This window comes from Arachis ipaensis, chromosome B10 (assembly GCF_059453495.1).
Source record: "Arachis ipaensis isolate K30076 ecotype BB chromosome B10, ASM5945349v1, whole genome shotgun sequence".
In the NCBI taxonomy this organism is placed as follows: domain Eukaryota; kingdom Viridiplantae; phylum Streptophyta; class Magnoliopsida; order Fabales; family Fabaceae; genus Arachis; species Arachis ipaensis.
Window position 1 is genome coordinate 104,148,114 of NC_142435.1, and position 5,576 is coordinate 104,153,689.

Consider the following 5,576-nt stretch of genomic DNA (forward strand, 5'->3'; position numbering starts at 1 on the left):
GGGGAAGAGGGTAGGATTTTATAGGTCAAGGGTATTTGGGGAAGAGTGTTATGGAGAGGTGTGAAGAGGAGAGAGAGTGAGTTGGGGTAGGTGGAGATCCTATGGGGTCCATAGATCCTGAGATGTCAAGGAATTCTGGTCCCTGCACCTTTCTGGTGTTTAAATGCCCTCTGTGTGCCATTTCTGGCGTTTAACGCCATCTCTACTACCTTTTCTGGCATTAAATGCCAGTCTGTCTGCCAATTCTGGCATTTAACGCCAGCCAGACACCAGACACCCTTTTCTAGCGTTAAACGCCAGTCTGTCTACCAATTCTGGCGTTTAACACCCAGAATGCTGCCAGATTGGGCGTTAAACGCCCATTCTGCTATCCTTACTGGCGTTTAAACGCCAGTAAGCCTGTCCTTCAGGGTGTGCTTTTTTTTATGCTATTTTTGAATCCGCTTTAATTCTGCAGCTATTTTTATGACTCCACATGATCATCAACCTAAAGAAAACATAACATGACAATAGAAAACAAATGCCTATATAAATAAATATAAATAAATAACATTGGTTCGCCTCCCAATAAGTGCTTCTTTAATGTCAATAGCTTGACAGTGAGCTCTTAGAGAGCTTCACAGAGACTCAGAGCTTAATGGTGGCCTCCCAACACCAAACTTAGAAGTTGAGTGTGGGGGCTCTGTTTGACTCTGTGTTAAGAGAAGCTTTTCATGCTTCTTCTTCATGGTTATAGAAGAATATCCTTGAGCCTTAAACACAAGGTAGTCCTCATTCAATTGAAGGACTAACTCTCCTCTGTCCACATCAATCACAGCTCTTGCTGTGGCTAGGAAGGGTCTTCCAAGAATAATGGATTCATCTTCATCCTTCCCAGTGTCTAGGATTATGCAATCAGCAGAGATGTACAGTCCTTCAACCTTCTCTAAGACATCCTCTACAAGTCCATAAGCCTATTTCATTTATTTGTCTGCCATTTCCAGTGAGATTCTTGCTGCTTGTACCTCAAAGAACCCTTGTTTCTCCATTACAGAGAGTGGCATAAGGTTTATTCCTGACCCCAGGTCACACAGAGCCTTCTCAAAGGTCATGGTGCCTATGGTATAGGGTATTAAGAACTTTCTGGGATCCGGTTTCTTCTGAGGTAATTTCAGTTGAACCAAAGCATTCAGTTCATTGATGAGCAATGAAGGTTCATACTTCCAAGTCTCATTACCAAATAACTTGGCATTCAGCTTTATGATTACTCCTAGATACTGAGCTACTTGCTCTTCAACAATATCTTCATCTTCTTCAGAGGAAGAATACTCATTAGAGCTCATGAATGGCAACAGTAAGTTCAGTGGAATCTCTATGATCTCTGTATGAGCCTCAGATTCCTTTGATTCCTCAATAGGAAAGTCCTTAGTGGTCAGTGGACGTCTATTGAGGTCTTCCTCACTAAAAATCACTGCCTTTTTCTCCTCTATAGGTACGACCACTTTGGGTATATTTATGGCCTTGCACTCTCTTTTGGGATTCTCTTCTGTATTGCTAGGGAGAGTACTAGGAGGAGTTTCAGTAACTCTTTTACTCAGCTGACCCACTTGTGCCTTCAAATTTCTGATGGAGGACCTTGTTTCAGTCATAAAAGTGAGAGTGGTCTTAGATAGATCAGAGACTATGGTTGCTAAGTCAGAAAGGCTCTGCTTAGAATTCTCTGTCTGTTGCTCAGAAGATGATGGAAAAGGCTTGCTATTGCCAAACCTATTTCTCCCACCATTATTATTATTAAAGCCTTATTGAGGCTTCTGTTGATCCTTCCATGAGAAATTTAGATAATTCATCCATGAAGGATTATAGGTGTTTCCATAGGATTCTCCCATGTAATTCACCTCTTCCATTGCAGGATTCTCAGTGTCATAAGCTTCTCCTTCCGAGGAGGCTTCTTTAGTACTGCCAGATGTGCAGCTTGCATTGCAGTCAGATTCTGAGAAATCATATTGGCTTGCTGAGTCAATATTTTGTTCTGAGCCAATATTGCATTCAGAGTATCAATCTCAAGAACTCCTTTCTTCTGAGTCATCCCATTATTCACAGGATTTCTTTCAGAAGTATACATGAACTGGTTATTTGCAACCATTTCAATGAGTTCCTGGGCTTCTGCAGGCATTTTCTTTAGATGAAGGGATCCACCAACAGAGTGGTCCAATGACATCTTGGACAATTCAGACAGACCATCATAGAATATACATAAGATGCTCCATTCTGAAAGCATGTCAGAAGGACACCTTCTGATCAATTGCTTGTATCTTTCCCAAGCTTCATAGAGGGATTCACCTTCCTTCTGTCTGAAGGTTTGGACTTCCACTCTAAGCTTGCTCAACTTTTGAGGTGGAAAAAATTTGGCCAAGAAAGCATTGACCAACTTTTCCCAAGAGTTCAGGCTTTTTTTCGGTTGTGAGTCTAACAATATCCTAGCCCTGTCTCTTACAGCAAAGGGAAAAAGCAGAAGTCTGTAGACCTCGGGATTAACCCAATTGGTCTTAACAGTGTGACAGATTTGTAAAAATTTAGCTAAGAACTGATGAGGATCTTCCAATGGAAGTCTATGAAACTTGCAATTCTGCTGCATCAGAGAAACTAATTAAGGCTTAAGCTCAAAGTTGTTTGCTCCAATTGCAGGAATTGAGATGCTTCTTCCATAGAAGTTGGAAGTTGGTGCAGTAAAGTCACCAAGCATCTTCCTTGCATCTCCACCATTGTTGTTGGGTTCGGCTGCCATGTCTGCTTCTTTTTTGAAATTTTCTGTAAGGTCCTCTCCGGAGTGTTGTGCTTTTGCTTCTCTTAGCTTCCTCTTCAGAGTCCTTTCAGGTTCAGGATCAGCTTCAACAAGAATGTCTTTATCCCTGTTCCTGCTCATATCAAAAAGAAGATAACAGAGAGAGAAGAGGAATCCTCTATGTCACAGTATAGAGATTTCTTTATGTGTCAGAGGAAAAGAAGAATAGAATGAAGAAGGAAGAAGAAGAAATTCGAACACACAGAGAGAGAGAGGGTTCGAATTATTAGATGAGTAGAAGAGAAGTGTTAGTAAATAAATAAAATAAATAGAAAGAGATGAGAGAGATAGAGTATTCGAATATTAATTAAAAGAAAAGAAAAATATTTTGTTTTTATTTTAATTATAAGTTAGAATCCAAAATTTAAGAAAAGAAATAAAATAAAATTAGAATTTAAAACAATTAGTTAATTAAAAAGAATTTTGAAAAAGTGGTTAGTTGTTTTCGAAAATGAGAAGTGAAAAAGTAATTAGGTGATTTTGAAAAAGATAAGAAATAGCAAACTTTTTTAAAATCAAAACAAACAAGTCAAGTGGTTAATTGAAAAAGATTTGAAAACAAATTTTGAAAAGATAAGAAGTTAGAAAAAGATTTTGAAATTAAGTTTTGAAAAAGATATGATTGAAATTTATTTTAAAAAAGATTTGAAAAAGAAATTTAAAAAGATTTGATTTTGAAAATTAAAGTTGATGACTTGACTAACAAGAAACTAAAAGATATTATTCTAGAATTTAAAGATTGAACCTTTCTTAACAGGAAATTAACAAACTTGAAATTTTTGAATCAAAATATTAATTGTTAATAAAGTTTTGGAAAATGTGAAATAAAAATAAGAAAAAATATTTTGAAAATTTATTTAAGAAATTCGAAAATATTGAGAAGGAAAATGAAAAAGATTTGATTTTTGAAAAAGATTTTGAAAAGATAAGATTTTTAAATTAAAAATTTGACTTGACTAACAAGAAACAACTAAATTTTAATTTTTTTTTTTACTAAATCAACCCAAAATTTCAAAATTTATGAGTAAAATAAGGGAAAGATATTATTTTTTATTTTTTTGAATTAATGAAGAGAGAGAAAAACAACAAAATGACACAAGACATAAGAATTCAAGATCAAAATAAATAATGCATGCAAGAACACTTTGAATGTCAAGATGAACACCAAGAACACTTTGAAGATCATGATAAACATCAAGAACATATTTTTGAAAATTTTTAAGTAGAAAACAAACACATGCAAGACACCAAACTTAAAAATTTTTAATGTTTAGACATTATGAATTCGAAAATGCATATGAAAAACAACAAAAGACACAAAACAAGAAAAATTAAAGATCAAACAAGGAAAATTATCAAGAACAACTTGAAGATCAAGAAAGAACACATGATGAATTTTCAAAAATTTTAAGAAAATTAAAAAGATGCAATTGACACCAAACTTAAAATTTGACACAAGACTCAAACAAGAAACACAAATTTTTTTTTCGAAATTATTTTGAAAAAAAGAAAATAAAGAAATTCAAAATTTTTAATAAGAATTCCAGGATTCATGCAATGTTAGTCTAAAGCTTCGGTCTAAAAGAATTAGACATGGCCACATGGCCAACAAAGCTTTAGCATAACAAATACAGACATGTCCTTTCTACAATGGAAAGTGAAAACCTCAGTCCAAAACATTAGACATGGCTTAATAGCCAGCCAGGCTTCAACATATCTCAAGAAGCTCTAGAATTCATTATTAAAAATTTTTATGAATTTTTCGAAAACTAAATTTTTTTTGTTTTTTTCGAAAATAAAATTAAAAAGCTTAAGCATAAAATAAAATTACCTAATCTAAGCAACAAGATGAACCATCAGTTGTCCAAACTCGAACAATCCTCAGCAACGGCGCCAAAAACTTGGTGCAAGAAATTGTGATCACACTTTTCACAACTCCGCACAACTAATCAGCAAGTGCACTGGGTCGTCCAAGTAATAAAACCTTACGCGAGTAAGGGTCGATCCTACAGAGATTGTCGGCTTGAAGCAAGCTATGATCATCCTGTAAATCTTAGTCAGGCCGATTCAAATGGTTATGGGGTTTTGATAATTAAAAGATAAATAAAACATAAAATAAAATAAAGATACTTATGTAATTCATTGGTGGGAATTTCAGATAAGCGTTTGGAGATGCTTTGTTGCTTCTAAACCTCTGCTTTCCTATTGTCTTCATCCAACCATGCATGCTCCCTTCCATGGAAAGCTGTAGGATCCTCTCGGATGAAAAATACCAGGTACGGTTTCTGCACGGCTAATCAACTGTCGGATTTCTCGTCTCGAATGAAAAATACCAGGTACAGCTACCGCACAGCTAATCATCTGCCGGTTCTCACTAGCGTCGGAATATGATCTCTCTATCCTTTTGCACACTGTCACCGTGTCCAACATTTGCGAGTTTGAAGCTCATCACAGTTATCCCTTTTCAGATCCTACTCGGAATACCACAGACAAGGTTTAGACTTTCTGGATCTCAAGAATGCTGCCAATTGGTTTTAGCCTATACCACGAAGGTTCTAATCTCACAGATTTGGATGCTCTGTTGTCAGGAGAGGTGATGCAAATCGTGGATTAGAGACCCAAGAGATTATACTCCGGCTGTCGTCCAATGACTACGTTGAACATCATGTAGACCGCTTGTGGTTGTCAGGCACGCGGATCTTGGCTAAGCAAGTAACGAAGATAGTGGGTGATTGTCACGGGTCACCTTTTCATT

General features: G+C 36.2%; 1 non-coding gene across 1 annotated transcript; it reads left to right on the forward strand.

Annotated features, from left to right (window-relative positions):
• The first annotated feature begins 2,251 nt into the window (after positions 1-2,251).
• Positions 2,252-2,359, forward strand: LOC148581158 (small nucleolar RNA R71). The gene has a single exon (XR_015896574.1). It is a non-coding gene; the product is annotated as a small nucleolar RNA R71 (small nucleolar RNA).
• Positions 2,360-5,576: the final 3,217 nt, after the last annotated feature.